Source organism: Notechis scutatus, chromosome 11 (genome assembly GCF_049901735.1).
Source record: "Notechis scutatus isolate UNSWTSFEM ecotype Mainland chromosome 11, rNotScu1.2, whole genome shotgun sequence".
Taxonomy (NCBI): Eukaryota; Metazoa; Chordata; class Lepidosauria; order Squamata; family Elapidae; genus Notechis; species Notechis scutatus.
In genome coordinates, this window is record NC_142019.1 from 9,320,406 (window position 1) to 9,340,662 (window position 20,257).

The 20,257-nt window shown below is 42.6% G+C and overlaps 1 long non-coding RNA gene across 1 annotated transcript in view; it reads right to left on the bottom strand.

The window, feature by feature from the left end:
- Positions 1-18,309, bottom strand: part of LOC148129699 (uncharacterized) — a 53,613-nt gene extending 35,304 nt beyond the window's left edge. The window contains exon 1 of the long non-coding RNA XR_015750793.1: positions 17,913-18,309. This is a non-coding gene — a long non-coding RNA (uncharacterized LOC148129699). The remainder of the gene's footprint in view (positions 1-17,912) is intronic.
- Positions 18,310-20,257: the final 1,948 nt, after the last annotated feature.

A 20,257-nucleotide genomic window follows, 5' to 3' on the forward strand; every position in this document is an offset into this window, starting at 1 on the left:
GCACTTTTTTTTAATCACCGTATCTTCTATAGGGGTATTGATCTGTTTCCAATGTTGTGCGAAAACAATTCTGGCCGCTGTCATTATATGAAGTGTGATATACTGATTTTGTTTTACTTAAATTGTCTTTTATTATACCTAATAAGAACAATTCCGGTTTCCACTCAATTTTTGAGAAGCAAAATATTTTCAAAGGGAAAAAAAACCCAAGGAAGTCCAGTTGCCTTTTGGAAAAAACACCTTTGGGACAACCATGGACCTGGACAATCAAGACTTTCCATAGACAAAAGGCGTGATTTCTTTTTACGCTGCCACAAGACAATCCTCTACCTTGGCCACTGGTGGGCAGCTTCTGCTTCAGAAAGGCCTAGTGAAAACCACTGAACTACAATGCGTATTTAGCAGTATTCTCCCACACTCTCTTTTATTTATGTATTTATTTAAACCTTCTCTGGCAAGTTTAGAAGCAGGACATTGTCTGGCTTTTTGCAGACAAAGGAGAGACGCATTCATCCCTAGGAGACAAGCAGAAAACCAGGGAAGAAAAGCGAAATGGAAACAAATCATCAGCCTGATCCAGGGGACACCCTCCCACCTACAGGCATTCAGAACTTGGCTGCAGAAATGCCAGCTCTTCGAGGTAGGCCAGGCTAGGAAGTCAATGTCGTGTAGGTCAGTACTGCTTTTATTGTAAAGCTATAGGAATAGAATCTTGCAAATCTGAATGCACTTCCTCTTCTTTCTCTTTGCTCTGTGAGAACTTTTCTGAGATATTTACTCAGCTTGCAGTTCTGGTCCTGACTCAGATTTCTTTTATCTGACTCCTGTTTTGGTAGAAGCTTCTCTTCCTGTTCCACTCTTTTAAGCCGATAAGCACCGTTTTCAGGTTTTGCTCACTCCCAAATTGTAGGAAATTGTGCTCTCGGCAGTTGGGATCAGAAATGCTTCAGAGGCCATGTTTAAAAGAATCTGTAGAGATCTAGAGCCAACTGAGACATCTCCTCCTGTAATCTAGGCCCCAATTCCGAAGACAGTTCAAGTTGGCAGGATCAGCCTCCCCTATTGGGCTTGAGGGCTGCTTTGTTGTTGGCCAGCAGCCATTTTGTGAATGCACCCAGGCTTCCCATAGTGGTTTCTTTCATGCAAGCATCCACAAGCGATGCTCGATATTACAGAACCACAGGTCTCACACAGAGGCCTTATTTCCTATCCCCTGTTATTAGTTCATGTGACTGACCTGCTGGCGTTAAGGCCTGAAGTGGGAAAAACTGAGATGGCACCTGGAAAAACCTGTCCTTATTCCACAAGGGTCAATTATATTTATTCATTCCATTTGTATCCCCCTTTTCTCAAGCAATGGCTGTGGATCAAATATATCTTAACCAGGCATTCTTAAAATTAGTCCTGCTATGTAAGGTATAACTTTGCCTGCCAACAAGTTTTAAAAAGTATTGTAGAATTTTGAGCCAAATCAAATGACATACCAGCCAAAGTTGATTATCTGCATTTCATTTGCTTTCTGGATTGCCTTATTTTCTGGATTTGCAGAGCACATCATACCATAAAACTCACCAAAGTGGCTGGACTCACATGAAATCACACACATGTTCACAAAACACACACACACACATACAGAAAACTTAGAACTAACCTAACTTTGAAATGTTGTAGTGTATAATTCCTATACCATAGTAATGAGCAAGGTTTTGTGAAAAACTGGCCATTAAAGCAGCATCTTGTGCATATTTGCTCACGTTAAAGTCACACTGAGTTCCATGAGGCTTGCTCCCAAGTACCCATGTGTATACTTTTTTAATAACCTCACAATGCCATCCTTGTTTAGTCTGTGCTGCAATAAAGTTTTAATTCCTTTCCCACTGGGCCTCCTTTGTGCTTTCAATAACTTATCTGTAATAGTGCTGTGCTAAATATTTTGTCTGCATTTTCCTCTGACCAATTCCCTTGAAAAATGATGAATAAGGAGTTGCTCTCAAAAGGTATTTCCCTCCTCAACAAAGGGAAAAATTGACAAAATGAGCATGGTGAGATGTGGAGGTCTGTGCAAATTATGTTACAGGAGGTTTTTTTTTTTTAAGTTCTCTTGGAATGTCCAAAGCCATTTAATAAATCAATCAATCTGGTGAACAAGAAAAACAAGAAAATACAATGTGCAAAATCAGTGCCAAAAGGAAATGGCTTAAATTTAGCAATTTAGCAGCAATTAGCAATCAAAGCCATAGTCACCATTGCCCAATGAAAGCTTGGCGAGAAAGAAAAAAAAATCTTAATTAAAGTTGAGCTTCAATTTGTTTAAAGAAGAAACTCACAATGAGCTTCCATTATTATCCACTACCCCCAAATCTCTTTTTTAAAAATGTTTTGATAGAGGTATGAGGATCATATATCATATTTATTGGTCTGATGTCTCTAGGGGAGCACATTTCTGCCTATAAAAACTAAATATTTAATTAATTGCTTGAATGGCATCATCCAGATATAATGGACTACAATCCCACAATTCCCAGCAACACAGCAGTTGTTCATCATAGCTAGCTAGCCTTCATCTCTCTGACTAGCACCCACTTGATAAGGACTGATGGAGCAGATTAAATCTGTATGAATGTGTATATTAGCAAGAATTTTCTCACATGCCTAATGCAGTTCAGATTCAATACAACATCTGTGCAGCTGTTTATGTAGTTACTTACTTAAGTGCACAGAAATATGTATGAACAAGATGGTTAAAAAGAAAAGCTCTTGTTTTTATGGAGGATGTGTTTCAAAATCTGTTGTGTATGAGCACCTGACAAAATACACCTTTAACCATTGGTTCAACTTACACAGCTTTGTTGCTTGAAACATATTAACAGGGTGAGCCTTTTGCTGCCTACTCAGAAGGCCCTCTCCAAGTAGTAAGTCTCCAAGTTGTATAAAGGATGCAACAAAGCCAAACAAATGAAAATCAATTAAAAGAGAGAGAGATGGTTGGGTTTACATAATAAGTAAAACTTTAAAAGCAAGCTTACAATACAGTTTCTGTGTTGTGAGAACATGTTATGCCTACCTTCTCAAACACACTCTTTGGGGGCCTGGTTGACATAATACATTAGAATAATGGTTGGATTTTCTACATGATGCTAAGTTATCCCAAATGAATGTTACATTTCCATTTTAGCCTAGGTAGCAAGTTATATCAATCCTAAAGAATGTTTGATACAAATGTGTGGAGTGTTTAAAGTGCAGGCTAAGGGTCAAAAGAATTGACCACAACATTCCCCTGAAATATTTGCTCCGTTAATTCTGACTTGGCTTAAAATTTCCTTGTTACTCACTGAAGGCAAGACACTCGTTCCTTGGATTCTTATTTCAGCACCTTGGACAGGTAACCCACTCATTCTATTCAAGCCAGTCTCAGAAAATTTTCCCTCCCTTTACTTTGAGATGGGCCTTTGAGACAAAGAACAAAAGAATATAAAGGATTAAATGTGTTTCCATGAGCTAGATATCATCTAGTGTCAAAACACCTTTCTAAATCATGCTTTATGGGATGAATCACAACTTGCTGGTTTTGCACACAGCTAAATGTAATCATAGTTTGCAAAATGCTATAGCAGAGGTAAGACAAACCCCAGACACACACACATACAAATCACCTTCTGCTTTAATCCAAAGTGTGAACAAAACTCATTGTTTTCTGCCAAAAAGCAGGTCCAATTTTGGCCCAGAGATATAAACATTCACAAATGCTTATCTTGTTAATGGTTGAGTCACAACCAGCACATTACCTTTCTATGACCATGATAAAAAAAATGCAAGAATCATGTTGACTATGTTTTCAGCTGACAAGGCACACCTCTCAGCAAATTCTAATGCATACCATAGTTATCAGAGAGGTAGAGGACTTATGCAAGAAGAGAAGGATGCTTGTCAAATCATCATTACAAAGAAAACAGAAAGTTCAATTGCATTCCAGTTGTCCCATAGCTGAAGAAAAGAAGGAGAGTAAGGGATTCACTTTCAGATACTTCTTTCTAAGAAGCATTCCAAGGTTTCTTATATCCTTTCCTCAGGTTAGCTAATTTCCATTCTTGTAATACTTTCTCAGAGTTTGAGTGTATTGGTGAAAAATAGAATTCCTAGGACTGAGAGGTGGGTGGGGAGAGAAAGAATATGCAGTTCAAAAACTTTTTCCTTGCCATTGGGTCAACTTGAGTCAAATCATTTATAGTTCAGGAAACCAATGCCCAAGGATGTTACTCCAGTATGATTTTACAATATGCTGTGCCTCCAGATTCAGAAAGCTAGGAAATGAAGCGCTTTCCTTCATAAGACAAAGTTATAGCCAGCTAGAGGTATACTGGAATTAGAGCACATATTACTGATCCTGGGATAATCCAGAAAGTCTGTTTTTCAATGAAAAATGTCTTCCTCCCACCCCCATTTTTTTCATTTTGTTAATATAAAAAAAATCATTGCACTGACTTCATGAAGGTAAGGAGTGATAAAAGCCAATTATTGTAATATAGAATCAGTATATCCTGAGCAAAAGGAAAGGAACAATGAGAAAACAGTGAACCCACCCTATCTGTTAGCTCTCAGAATCTCCTTTTCTTGATAGGACCAGATTTGGCAAAATAATACAGTGTTTCCAGGAACCTAAAGGAAGATTGATTGAAAATATAACTGGTCTATCACAAATAAGCAATGTGGTCAGAACCTCCTGAAGTCTGAGCTTGAGCTGATGCAAGATTTCCTGCCATCAGTCAGTTGCATCTTTGGACGGAGGGATCTGAAACTGGAGCCCAGAAGTTTTCTTACCTCTTCAAATCAGCCTGTCCCTGCAGAAACATTTTCATTCATTGTTTTCATTGCCCCTACAACTTCTCTAAAGAGGGATAGACCTCCAAATATTCTGCAAGATGGCGTTTGGATGAACATGTTCTTCTACCTGATCTTGGGTACTTTGTGGGGCAGGGGGCAGCCCTACTTCTCTCTTTAAAAGAAAATGGTCAGAAAGCAATGGGATGGTTGGGGAGTCCTTAACTTCATAAACCCTGAGTAAATGAATGCTGGTGAAACGATGCTTACAGGTATAGTGGAGGGAAAAACACCAAGGCTTTACTTGTTCCTTCTTAAAGCAGAAGTTAGTCCTTTGGGAGTAGCAGGTTGAGAGTGCAGGTTGATTGTTTTATAATCAATAGGAACGATTGTAATGTTCTAAAACTCTCCTTTTTGAAAAAAAAAATTAGACTTTTCTTCCTTGCTTCCTCTTTCTATTTTTGTTTCTGTTTTCAAGTTTTTATTAACATTTTAAAGAATGACCTACCTACATCCACAGGTTATGGGTAGTGATGGGATTTAAAAACAAACAAACCGTTCAGAGTTAAGTTTTGTGACATGGGAAATTTTGCTCTCTGGGATGAGAGATGTCAGGCTTGGAGAAACTTCTATTCCACCAAGTAGCACTCAATGCTTGAGGCTTAAAAGGCATTGCCAAGACCTTCCTTAAGGCTGAAACATCCCTTTTTCCATAGATGGGGAAACTGAGACTCAAAGATACGCATGCTGTTCACATTGGGATCAGTTTCTTGTGAAAACTCAATCTCTGTGCAGCTCCACCTGATTCCAAGCATGCTGTGAAGTCAGACACTTTTGCTTCTACAACCACTTGGCAAACCACAAATTCTAGGGTGTACACATTACTTGCACCACAGGGTTGCAGGAAGCAGAAGGATACCCAGAATATTGGGGTGGGAACAGTAGCGTGTCCAACCTACTTGGAGACCTCGGATTGATCGGCCAAGCTTTGGTGGCCGATGGCCTTAGATACCCCTCTCTCTAGAAATGGAAGCGGGTGGGGCCTGCAATTCCCTTCTGAAGAAAGAGGCCGTTGGCTTGAGCGTCCTCCAGGCCCCGATGTGGACTTGCGTGGAGAGCACCGATGAGGCAGCCAGACGTGTGCTTTGACCGGGACTGCTGTTCCAGCTCCTTGGTTGCATATCTGAACTGCGCCAGCCTGCCTGCCCCGTCCGATCTGCCCCTCTGCCAATCTCCTCTTTACCCCGCAAGCGTCGGGGATGCCGTGTCCATCCTCCACACTCTCCCCTTCCGGGCCACCTTAATGGCATGGCGGGGGATGCGGAGGAGGGGGTGGGTGGGGAGGGAACGAAAGCAGGCAAAGCTGGTGGAGATGCCATCCTCGCCCGCTGCCACAAAATGGCTGCCCGCGAAGGGGGCGGGATTCTGCTCTGACTCTTCCACTCGCCCCCGCCCCACACTCTCCCCAACTTGGCTGAAAGGCTGAATTAGCAGGAAGAAGTGGGAGGAGGGGAGCCCAGAGCCAATGATCCCACGCTAAGGGAAACGTTAGCGTGTTTTTTTCCCCACGCAGCGCAGGCGGAGGTTGGTTCCCCCCCCCCACACACACGGAAAGCAGAAAAGAGAAAGCAACTCAGAAGCGCAGGGATTGTCGCGGGGGAGGGGGGAAGGGAAAAGGGACGCGCCCCGTGATTGCTTTACCACGGCCTGCAGAACCCACGTCTTCCTCAAAGGGGCTTTTTTCAGGAGGCAACCAGACTCTCTTGTTTTATTTTCTTTTGAAGACGTTTCGCTTCTCATCCAAGAAGCTTCTTCAGCTCTGACTGAATGGTGGGGAATGGAAGGATTTATACCCCTTGCAGACAGCTGGTCATTTGCATCCTTTTGGGACAGCCATGATGTGGATGACTGAGAATCTCCATAGACTTTTAGCCACGCGCTTTGGGATGAACCCACTTCGAAGGGCGTGGGAGTGTGAACAGATTTGCAGGGGGGGGGGGGAATTGCAGACTGCACGAACCATTTGCACTATTCAGGTGAACCTGAGGATACAGATAAACCTCCAAGTGGCCTCAACGACTCTCTAAAAAAGGATGCAAATGACCAACTGTTGGCAAGGAATATAGATTCTTCCCTTCCTCACCATTCAGTCAGAGCTAAGAAACTTCTTAGATGAGAAGCGAAACGTCTTCAAAAGAAAGAACAAGAAAGTCCAGTAGTTGCCTCCTGAAAAAGCACCTTTGGGATAGCCATGACCTGGATAACTGAGAATCTCCATAGACACACCTTCTTCACTCTCTTCACCCGGAGCCTGACCCGGATTGTAGCCTTCCCCTCCAATATTAGAGTTAGAGGACCACCACCATCACAACCATTCGATTCAGAAGTAAGCTGGCCCCACTCCATTCACTTTGCTGCTATAGCACGTAGCTCACATAGCTGGGGGGTGGGGGGGAGAGATGTCCCCTATCTATCGGTATATTAATCGAAGATCTATGCCCATATAAATGCCCTCCACCATCACTCATCCCACATATTCAGCTGTGGGAAGGAGGCAGCAGCACAAGGAACCAGGGGGCTGCATTGATAAAACAGACACAGCCTTCCCTCCTTCCGAGGTGGGTAGAATGAAGACCCAGATTGTTGGGAGGAATAAGCTGACTCTGTAAACAGCTTAGAGAGGGCTGTAAAGCACTGTAAAGTGGTATATAAGTCTAAGTGGTCCTTCCTTCCTTCCTTCCTTCCTTCCTTCCTTCCTTCCTTCCTTCCCAGTGGTTACAATGCAGTATTGCAGGCTAACTCTGCTCACATTGCCAGGAGTTTGATTCCTAACTAGTTCAAAGTTGACTCAGTCATCCATCCTTCCAAGGTGCGTCAAATGAGAACCCAGATTGTTGGGGGCGAGAGGCTGACTCTGTAAACAGCTTAGAGAGGGCTGTAAAGCACTGTGAAGTGGTATATAAGTCTAAGTGATATTGCTGTACACCCATTTTCCCCCGGACTTATATTGGTTGCCTAGGGGTGGACTCATCTGGTTCGTTTAGGCCCCCCCCCCCCAAGCCTTCCACCAATTCTACCCCCCCCAATTGGATTAAATTTGAGATTTCATGCCACGTTGGGTGAAGGCAGTGGATCAATTCCCCGTAGTCTTGATATGCCTAGGTGTTGGTGGTAGGTAGGCACAGTTGGGTCCCACCCCAGAGAGAAACGTAAATTTCCTCCTCCTTTTAGTTTAGCCAATATTTAGCAACACCATAGCATCCAGAGAACCGGCGATTTCTTCCAATGGGGGGATGAGGGAGGGGGAGGAAGATCCTCCACCTTCTTACTCAGGGGTAGATTTGCGTACAGGCTCACTCTCCCACTTTAAATAGTTGGCTGCTGAGCGTGAGTTTCACTTCGTCCTATTCCATAAGCCACGGTTCCTGCGGTCAAAATGAAGGCGCTCTGGATAAAGTGAGCAACTCTGGAGTGAAGAAAACTCTGCTTGCCTTGTCGTTGCTTAAGGAAACGGGGGCGTTTTTGTTTTTAGATTTTTAACCTCCCTGTTTAATATGCACTGGATTATTTGGCGTGCAAGTTTTTTAAAAAATATTTGTGCATGGGGAAGGGAAAGGGGGAACGGACGGCGGTAGAGCTGGCTTCCTTCTGCTAATCACTTTGAAAGTGGGCTAAAGAGGATTGCCTGCATTTTGCAAATAACGGGGAGATATGGCCAGAAAAATTCTCTCTCGCTCTCCCTCTCTCTCCCCCTCCCTCTCTCTCGCTCTCTCGCTCTCCCATACAGAGAGAGAGAGAGAGGGAGGGAGGGGGGAGAGAGAGCGCGCATTTGGGAATTTAATCTATATATCACATTACATTCGGAAAGTACCATTTGCACTACTTTTCACATGCATGGAAGGGGAGGATTATTGTAAAGGATTTAAATGTGTCGAGGGGCGTTGCGGGGGGGAGAGAATAGGCCGTCTTATCGGTTCAAAAATCCATTAGCACCCAGCCTCTTCCCGAACTTTGCCGCGCTCTCACGTTAAACCTCCACGGTAATTTTCTGCACGGCATTTAACCGAGGCTCTTCGTTGAACCGGCCTTCCAGAAATCTCCCAACGCCCCCCTTCCCCTCCCCCCACTTTTTTTTTGTTTGTGTGTTTACGAATCTAGTCAAACTACAGCGGCCCCTCTTCTTCTCTGCCGTCAGCAAAACGGTTTGGAAAGAGAACCTGGGGTCTATCCGCTGCAGAGTCTTAGCCACAGAAGCAAAATAGAGCTAAAACAGCCCGATTAGCAAAAGCACCGCGGGCTCCTTCCTTTAGCTCCAACCGAAAAAGCACAGTCGCCACCGCTTAACAAAGCGGTTATAGATTTACGATTATGTAAATAATCGTTCAGTCCAACGGCGCCCTCCGTTAAGGGCGATACGCCACCTCTTCGCAGCGCAGAAAAATTTTTAGACTTGCTTTTCCAAAGAAGTAGCCACTGGTGATTTGTGGGCCTATCGAATTTCGGAAGGAGAAATTTCTGTATTCGGTGCCCGTTAGCGTAAGAGCACCAAGCTCCATGCTGATGCCCTCCAGATATTTTGGCCTACGGTTCCCAGAATTCCAAGTCAGCTGGCTAACGCCCCCCCCCCCTTCTCAGAAACACGCAAAATCCAATAATTTAGAAAGCCTGGCCAAACAAAGTTGGAAGCTTCTATTTGAAGCTTCCCACTTCTATTTGAAGCTTCCCACCTTCCACAAAGAGGCGTTGTAATCGCCGCCTCCTGTCCTTCCTCATCTCAGGAAAAAAAAGCTCATCACAAAACGTGAGGAAGTCAAGTCTCTGTTGCCCCCTCCTCTTGATTTAAAGATTGTTCACCCAAACCTAAACTTCGGGTTCACATCAAAACCAAAGCTCAAACAGTGAATTCTATTCCGCCTGAAGATGAAAATGTGGCACATGCAAACTGATTGTTTTAGCACCCAAACACATTTTAGCCTTCTTTAGTCTGTTGCCAGAATTCAACCCTTGTGTGGAGAAGTCTAGTGTATTCTCTTGCAAACCAATAATTTACTATAATTCTTTATCAATAGGTTAAAGTCTCGCTCCCAACTCTTGGTGACTTGATGGGTATATCCATGCCAGTTGACTTGACAATAATATAGAAATAGACAGTATTGCCATTGGCTTCTTTGGGGTGCTTCCTGACTCCCAGCCTAAAACCTTGAGATTTCCTTGTGGTCCCCCATTCAACATCTAACCAAACCAGCATTGCTTAGTTTTTATTATTATTATTATTATTATTATTATTATTATTATTATTATTATTATTATTATTATTATTATTATTATTATTATTATTATTAATTATTTGAGATGGCAGAGATCATTCTGCTGCAATTAGTAACAGTGGCTGATCTCAATTATCCGCTCCCAATGGCATGCAAATATATTAAACTAATTGATTAAATTCCTTTACCTTATCATTTCTCTCCACCTCTACAAATCCCTAAAATGGTGTCACGGTTTCTGATACAACTTCCTTCCCCACTTTGCAGAGAATTCTTGGAGCTTTCGAGAATAATTTCCACAAAAACCAAAGGATCCAATTTTTAGCCTCTCTCGACTGGGGAGCAAAAAAACTCCCATCCTTTCTTTCTTAAATCCACATTCCAGGTAAGTGGAATTAATCGAGATTCAGAAGATCTCAAGACAAGTCAGGGAGGATTTTCCCCCCAATCCTAAGGATTTCCCTTCCACTAAATGTCTTTTTTATTTTATCCTCTCCCTTGGATGACTTGTGTTCAGAATGTGAAAGGAAGGAAGTTCATTTGGCAGGAAGTCAAGCAAACAGGTGTGGGGGGGAAGTGTAGACTGATATGAAGACTGCAATTCCTAATCACCATTTGTACAGATGCTCTGTTCTCAAAACATGCTAGATTTGGAATTTTACTCTTAGTTAAATATTGTTTTTTTGAGGGTAGGTAGCCTGTTGCATGGGTCCCACCTGCTTGGTTATTGCTTGGTGAAAATGCAAAAAAAATGAGGTCATTCAACAGATTAAGGAGAATTTCCATGAAAGTAGTCAGAAGAGAATAATATTTGAACAATGGAGGAAAGGTGCAAATAGAAACACTACCCCGAAATGGAACTATCCTATTTTATATAGAAAACCACCTGCTTTTATTCACCTGTTACTATGACTATAATTCTGTCTGCATAATTCATCTATTATTATAATATTACCCTGAGCTAGATATTGCTTTTAGAAGGCCCTAAATTCACCCCCAAAAAGAGGGAATTAAATGGATCTCTCTATCAATCTAGGAGTTTCCAATTTCCAGGCCCGGCAGGCACTTTCCAGTATGAGCTGTGCTGAAAAATATTTACTTGGGAATAAGGCTGGAACTCAATCAAATGGACTGCCAAATTAGCCACTTTCCCCAAGTCCTGTTCCAAAGGTTTGAGATTTCTGCAAGGATGAAGGTTGGGCAGGAGATCAAAGGAGGAAAAGAACAAGAGGTAAAGAGGGAGGGGGAGAGAAATACTTCACCAGCTCCCACTAGTCTATCTATCTCATTTGCTTCCTTCTCAGCTCGCACCATTGCTAAATAGTTCAATCCACAGAGTATCTTACTGGAGGAACTGTCAAATATATGATTACTGTCTGTCTAAAGCCCACCCACCCATTCAGAAATGTGGAAACACTGTACATCTAATCTATAATCATGCTCGCTCCTTCCACATGTCGATTCAGTGTGCAAACATCCTTTCTCACATGTAAGGTAACAGATGAGTACCTTTATCTTGTCCCTGCTCCAGGGGCTTAGAAGACAAGCTATCTAAAGCTGAAGACCCATGTAATTTACAGGTGGTGCTGAAATCTTGGACAAGGGTGTTTCTGTATGAGCTCCCATAGAAGGGTTGAGGGTTTTTTCCCCTTTATCCAAGCCCCACCAGATGGAAGAGTTATTGCAAATATACAGAGTGAACATTTAACCTTTAATACTTAGCATTTGCGATTATTTTATTTTAGAGAAGAAGTATAAGAATTGCATTCTCTGAACCGAAACAGGGCTGGCCGTAAAATCCAGTCCCAATTATAAATAGGATTGCAATCACTCCACCTGTCGATATAAATCGGTTTCCACAGAGTGTAAAAAATGGATTTGCCTATTTTTTAAAAAAAGCAAGATAAACTTTTTAGGCCTTGCCACTTCAGATTACAAAGGAAAAAAATACTATATTTTAACAGTAATAAAAAATCCCTTGCATTTTGTAGAGAATTGCACCCAACCTTATTCTCCCAGTGTGCAAGTTTTTGACACATAACAGAGGACGAGGGTGTATTTGTCTCAAAAGAGAAGCGAGTAGTGAACTTTCCAACTTTATAACTGCCCATTTTAAATGAGAAATATTACATCTTAAAAAGTCTGCTACAGTTTCATATCCGGTTGTAACAGATCCATTGGTTAGGCTTAGGGCTAGGGTCTTTACTGCCCATCTTGTGTAAGATGCCTTGTCTACTTCTGCCATGGTCATTGGACCTTGGTGAATGGACTCCGCTGCTTTATTTCTAATTTCATCTCAATTAAATGACTGTCCTCTCCATCTTCCTAATGGTGCTTTTTTCTTTTTCAAAAGGCAACTGTATTTTCTTGGGTTTTTTTTTCCCCTTGAGGAGGTTTCGCTTCTCACTGAAGAAGCTTATTCACTCAAGAAGACAAAGCTTCCCAGATGAGAAGCAAAATCTCTTCAAGGGGAAAAAAATGAGAAAGTGCAGTTGCCTTTTGAAAAAACAACAACACCTTTTGGAAAACTGTGTCCTGGATGGCTGAGAATCTCCACAGACATCAAGAGTCTTAACAATTGGAGTGCTTTTTTTTTCAAAGCTGACAGTCTACCTACTGATTCTAGATCAATTCTTTCTTTTTTTTTTTTCTTCTTTTTTTTTTTTTCTTCTTCTTCTTCTTCTTCTTCTTCTTCTTCTTCTTCTTCTTCTTCTTCTTCTTCTTCTTCTTCTTCTTCTTCTTCTTCTTCTTCTTCTTCTTCTTCTTCTTCTTCTTCTTCTTCTTCTTCTTCTTCTTTTTTCTTCTTCTCCTCCTCCTCCTCCTCCTCCTCCTCCTCCTCCTCCTCCTCCTCCTCCTCCTCCTCCTCCTTCCTCCTCCTCCTCCTTCCTCCTCCTCCTCCTCCTGCTGCTGCTGTCCCCCTCCCTCCCCCCCTTCTCCTCTTCATGTGTTTTCCCCCTAAGCACTCTTCACAAGAAAATGAATCAAAAGTGACATGTTCAGAAGTGGTTGAGTTTTATTTTGGAGCCAGAAAGTACTCGGGCTGTACCTGCTTGCCCCCTCCCCCTTTGCATTTCACTTCTTATGGACTACAAACATTGAGAAAGTGACCAAAGGAATTTGTGACTTAATGGTCATCAGGTTCCCACCCCTCCTGCCTTCCTTGTTGCATGCCGGTCAAAAAACTTGGCTCAACAGATCGAGGCTGGGAGGGACCTCAAACAGATGGGTATAACCATGGTATAACATCTGCTTGATAAACCTGATAAATTGAAATTCACAAGACAAGAAGAAGGCAAAGAATCACACCAAACAAAGGATCCTGCAGGGCGAGAATGGACCCAGGTAATGTTAGAACATGCCCAGCAAGGCAGTCATAGAAAATCAGTTTTATCAGGCAAAAAGGAAAAGGAATGAGAGTCAACTGCCACCCCAAAGTAGAAGCAATAGAGATTTCCCAGATATTTAATTCAGTCCCTTTTTTAAAAAAGTCTCAATCTGCTTGGCCAACATCACAATCTGCTTGGCCAACATTGACAGAAAGCTTTGTGCAAAGCAATGGGGTGCAAATGGAAAAGGAAGCGGAAGAAATTGTTTTGAAGTTGCTTTAGAGTAAAATGAATCTGGAGAGATTCCATCAAACAGGAAGAGTTCCATTGTGAGGATTGCTCATTGAGTTGCTTAAACGTGGAGTATATTGATTAAAGCACCTTATCATTTTGATGTATCACCTGAATCCAGCCAGTAAGTGAGGGTAGCTGTATTGGCAGTCAAAAGAATCCTCAAATTTATATTAGAGCAATACTTTTATTTTGGTCAACCGACAAATCAACCCTAGTTCAATGAAGAGCTTTTCGGAACTTAGGGTCAAGATTTTGGGTAGTCTTCTTTAAGTCCAGGAGGGTAGGTCAAGGAGAATTTGTGGTAGGCAAGGAAACAAACCAACTTCTCTTGCTCCATCAAAATTTAAAATCTGCTAGGAGTCCTGTGGCCCTTTGTCCAATTATAAGAAGCTGCCACAAACCGAGGGCATATTTTAATCCCTTGAGCAGACTTCCAGTTTGTTTTGCAAGTTGGAATGTTTAATGAATCTATCAGGGTTTGTTTGTTTGTTGTTGTTTTGAGAGGGCGAGTGTCAAGTCTGTGTTGAGTCCAAGAGACTATCTTGGACAAGTCCCTGCAGTTTTCTTGGCTAGATTTTGGAAGAGATTTGCCTTTGCCTTTCTTTTCCCTTAGGGCTAAGAGAAAGTGGCTGGGGCAAGGTCATCCAGCTGGCTTTGCACCTAAGGCAGTTCTAGAACTCATCGCTTCCCAGTTTCTAGTCTGATACCTTAACCACTACACCAGACTGACTTTCTTGGCTAATCATTGGTGCATTTGGGTAAATAAATGCTAATTCTTAATGTCCTTCTTCCTCTATTTTGCAGAGTGCATTAATTTACTTCAGAATCTGAGTTTGTGAGCCTCCTTCCTTCCTTTGATGGGAGAGTGAGATTTCTGCAATAAAATCCTGACCTAAGCCACCACTGATTTTGTCAAGTGCTAAAGTTATGCACTAATATTACACATAATGTCTACACTTAGAATGAAGTGGCCAGGGTGGCCATGTTCATATAAATAAAGCCACCCTATGATTTATTTAGTACACATGGAATTTGAAAAAAAATGATAAAAAATTATGTGCATATCTATGGTTTATTGGCTGATTGTATAGCTGAGCTTATAGAATGTGCAAAGACTTTGCAAACAATATGATACAGGTTGTATTATTCATTCTGTCAAATCAAAATCTAATAAATGACAGCAAGATTCACTGTGATATGTGAATGCTGACACATTCTACTGAATCTACTGCATTCTACTGAATCTATTAGCCAGGGTTCCAGGAACCTCTGGAAGAAGATTCCAACAAGAGTAGACCAACATGGCTTTAAGTTGTCTGGAGACCGCACCCTTGGCTTGTGTGTAAGTGATGGGAATACATGTTTAGATTAGGAAACTTGGGTTTATCATGTTGTATGGAGTCATGTAATGCTTCTAGAGGTTAACCAGATCTTCCTTTCCCTTCTCCCAGTGTTGCTGTTATTGTTTTTAATGGCAACGGTATTCATATTGTAGAAGAATTTTAGGGTGAGTGTGTGAAATTCTCCAATCCAAACAGTACATTCCTGGTTTGGTCCTGATAAAATTAGAAAGTCAGTTTAATTCAGAGCTTTCATGAAACCCTTGAATCCATCAAATATTCACCACCTCCAGATAATGGGGTGACTTTTATTGTTAAACAACCAAGACCCAGGGGCCCTTCCATAACCATTAGAAAATTTCTCAGGGCCTAATAGAAAATGGGAGGTGCACAAAGTGAGCATCCATGGTTTCCCCCCACCCCACATCCCCAAGTGCAGCCCTCTGTAACTGCAAACTGAGTTACCTAAGAGAAAAATGTATGGGATAGAAGTGAAAATGTATCATATCTATCACCACGGGAGAGTAATGAAGCTGTTTTTAATTTGTATTTCCAACTAAAGAAAATGTGGTCAAAGGTAGGTTTTGATTTGGCCGGTTTTGATCCTCTGCAGTGTCCAACTTCTTGAACTTCACTCAGTATCCTAGGAATAGGACCTGATGTATAATTGAATGGTCGTAACTAGATGTTCTCCAGCCATTTTGATCTCCAACGCCACCAGCCTCCACCCACATTGATTGATGCTAAGGATTGTGAGAGCTGTGGCCTACAACTTTTAGCAGGCACCATCAGATTGCCCAAACATTTGATTTAGAATAGAATTCTTTATTGGCCAAGTGTGACTGGACACACAAGGAATTATATTGACTGTTTCCTAGTATGATTTCATTGCTTACTGTACCCTATAACTATTATTGTTGTACCTTATGATTCTTGATGAGTGTATCTTTTCCTTTATGTACACTGAGAGCATTTGCACCAAGACAGATTCCATGTGTCTCCAATCACACTTGGCCAATAAAAGAATTCTATTCTATATTTAAGGGAGCATCTTTTCCAACCTTTCCTAGAAATGGGATCCAGAATCATACCCAAGAAAAGAAGATGTTCTAATCACTTCCACCTTTACACTCTTATCTCATTATTTTATATAGGATCCCCTTGTAAAGAAAGCTGCCTTTAAGTTCTAAGTTCTGAACTGTATCCAAAATTCTTAAATGCCTTTGAGAAATGGCCCTGGTTACTATCCAAGGTCTCAACTCTCTCCTTACAAAGAGATCCTAAATGTTCACACAACTTAAAAGGCATCACTTAATGTCTCTTTCTTAGGATTTTCCCCCTTTTGGTAGAGATCATTTTCTCTTTGTCCCTTTTCACTGCTGGAATTTGGGGTGAATTTATCTTTGAAGTGTCTTGCATAGATATGTAGTATTCTGGCTTTCTTTCTTTTGTAGGCAGGGAGAAAGAGCTGAGATTTCATTTGCACCATTTTGAATGGTGATGTTCTTACAGCATAAAAGCCAACTACCAAGTGATGGGACAGTGAGAGTTGTGGGGTTCAGTTGCCCCCCCGTTGGCAGAGGCAGATTGTCACAGATGCTGGGGAAATCAAGCCTTGGTTATAATCCTTCACAACACCCTCATTTTAAAAAATATATATATTGCAAAAGGCTACAAGTATGTACCTGCATTACCACATTCTGTTGGCTATTTAATTTGAAGTTAAATTCAATCCTCCCTTAATTTTAAGCAATTGTCCATACCTTTTACAAAAGGGGTATTAAGGTCAGAGGAAAGGAGATTTACCAGAGGTTGTTACCCCTTTTCATTCATTGCTTTTTTTCTCTGTCTCTTCTAGAAGCTGGTTTGGCCTGTAACACCAGCTCATAAACCATGATTTACAAGCTGCAACATCTGGGTTAAAACCAGCACACCACTTCATAATAATATGGGAGGATGCCTTAGTGCTAAGCATGAATCCAACCGGTTTTTATTTTTTTCTAGCCCATCTTTTCTCTTTTCTGATTAATTTCTGTATTTCCAGATCCTAAGGGTTCAAGAGGAGAAGATGCCTGGCCTTCTTCTTTCAGTTATGACTTAGGAAGTGGAGAAAGAGTGAGAAAACTATCACAAAAGAAAAGGAAGAGAGGGACATTATCACTGTTTCCCAATATCGTGGAAGAATTGAATAAATGAAACAAAACCCAGAGAAAGGTAATGGCACACACACAGAGACACACAGAGACACAGACACAGACACAGACACAGACACACAGACACACACACACAATGGGCTTAGTGTGTAGAGATTAATTTTCCCCACTTCTCCTGCCCTTCTTCCAGAATACACTATCACTTCCTTTATTTACCTGCAGTTCATTTAATTAACTCAGTTCCCTACCAAATTGAGACAATAGAGTAAAATACAACACACAACTCCAGGAGCTGGGCCTTTATAAGCTACAATGTGGTTGACAAGTTGCCACAAGACCATTCCTTGATCTTTCACCCAGGAAAACAATAAGAAGTTCCCCCTCCCTTTCCTAACCCCCCATACGTATATTGTTAACACAACAATGAGGTCGTAATACCAGTTGTAGGAAAGGCCCTACCTCAATCAAGGAGGAGGTAAACCTGACCAGCTCTGGTTTTTTTTTTAATGCTTTGTTTCATAGTACCAGTCCTCATTGGGTACTAAAGAGACTCGAATTCCCAAAGTCTCCACTCACAAGCCCATCTCCAGGGTATTTTGTGCAAGGTCAATATATATATATATACTGGAAACCTGATAGGGCAAAAAAATAAAAATAAAAATCCAACCAATCAAGAATAAGTATATATATATAAAAAAAATTTCTCCTTCTTACCTGAGTGCAATCCTCTTAGGGAACCCCCAAGCTGATGTTTCTCTTTCTCTAAATTATCTGGGCCTATTTAAAAAGTTAGAGAGAGGGAGAGAGTTAACTTTTGTGGTTTGGAAACCTCTCTCTCTCATTTTAAGCGGGAGACCCTTTTCTACGTTCAAAGCCCACCCCGACACCGAAGCCGGAGGAAGAACGGGGCGCCGCTGCCCTGTCCATTCTCCACCCTGCGGAGCGGAGAGTGAGGAGAACCAGATCCCTGGAGCCGGGCAGTGGATATTTGGAGATATACGGAATATGTGTAGAAAGAGAGAGAGAGAAGGGGGGTAATTGGAGTGCTTAGAGAACCAACAAACCGGAGCTGCGAAGTCTTTTGCAGCCCCATCACCTGAACGGTGCCAAGGAAAGAAAAGAGGAGCCGGGAAGGGGGGCGGTGGATAACTAGGAAGCTGGAAAGTGGAGACGGGGGTGGGGTTGTGCGATGGCGGAGCGCGGGTCCTCCGGGCTGGATAAAGAGCGATTGTCCAGAGAAGAAGAAAAGGCCCCACCGGCTGGGAAGGCGGGCCAGTCCCGTGGCCCGAGAGAGCGAGCGAGCGCCCGTCCGCACGGTTAACTGAACTTGAACTTGGGTGGGTGGAGGCGAAACTTCGGTGCTGAGAAATCTTAAGGGGCACCTACGGGGCGGCCTGTCTGAGGCTGGGAAGGGAAGAAGGATGGGGGTGTTTCCCTGTTTTTCTCAGGACCTCCGTCCCTGCACGGAATACTAAATGAGGCTAGCCCTCTGTTCCCCCCCCCCCCAAAAGCAGAGCCGGTGGGGAGAAGGGAAGCCGCGCACACCCAAACACTGGTGCGATTCAGTCTCTTCGAGGTTGGGGAGGCAGCGCCTCTCTCTCTCTCTCTCTCTCTTTTTCCATCTCTCTCCCTCTCCCCCTTAAAGTACAGTTAATTGAGCCGGGGGCACAACCTCCAACGCCCCTCCCTCCAACGGCATTGCAGTTAAACCTCTGATTTATTCAAAACCCATCCCCACCCTTTCTTCCCCGGTACAATGCCAGCCCACTTTTCTCATGCACCGCTCTAATTATTGATTCCCACAGAAAGACGCCCCCCTGCTAAAGAAGAAGAAGAGGAGGAGGAGGAGGAAGAGGAGGAGGAGGGTGCTAGGGAGATAAAAGCTGAATAACCAGCCAAAGAAAATGAAAGGGGGCCTTAGAGAAATGGCTGAGGCTGCTTTCCTTCCCTCCCCCCCCCGGGGACGAGGGAGGAAGAGGAAGGCACTTTTAGAAGCACGTACAGAGAGCTGAGGTGCCCTCTCCCTGCTTTCTACGGCCCCACCTCGCCCGGCGGTGGGGTGGGCATAATCGCCTTCGGGGAGGAAAGGAAGGCGTTTAACACCATTCTTCCACCCAGGTCCTTTGGAGAGAGAGAGACAGAGAGTAATTTTCACTGAAGCTCACAATGTTGTTTCCTGTGCCACTGACTTCAAACCACCACTTCCACCTCAAATCACCATCCACCCCTGCAAGGAAAGGGAAATAAATGGATATAGAATAAGATTGGGAGGAGCGATGGCCTTGCTCCCATTTTGGGGAGGGGGGGAACAATCCTGATTCCATCCCCGACAGAAAGTGGGGAGCCCCTGAACTGAGTCTGGATATAGACTCTTCTAGTGGGAATCTCTTGGTTTGAATACCCCTTTCAATCATCTGCTTCTTCCATCCTGTCTTCTTCAACTTTGCTCAGATTTATTGATTTGTAAAATTGATTGTCCGCCATCCAGTCAACCCGACTCTACCCTGAATTAAAGAATTATAGGGTCATAAAAGGGAGTTTTATTGGCTGCCCATTTTACCACAAGGTAACTCTGGATAGCTTGCAATCATTATAATAGTTGTAGGGATTTTAATTTTACCTCTCCCTCCCTCCCTCCCTCCCCCCCTCTATCTACCTACCTACCTACCTATCTCTAATATATATATAATATATATATTGGTAGATAAATAGATGATAGGTAGTTGATAGTTGATATAGATGGATAGATGGATGATAGATGTAGGTAGGTAGATAATATCAAATGCTATAATTCAATTACAGGTGGGGAAGGTGGGGGCAGGAATGAAGCCAAGCAAAACAAGATGAGAGCTTCTTCTACTTTTTATGGTAAGACTGTAGTTGGCCGTGATCTGAAGTCCCCAGTGAGTTATGCATAGTCCGCTGAACGATGGTCTAGCTTTCATGCACAAGAGGAAAGAGTCCATGCAAGGAAGTGTGAACCAACCTCAGCCGCACATCACAAGCTAGGAAACTTTGGTACTAATGGGGTTTCCTACAGTGGTAGTATTCAAATTTTT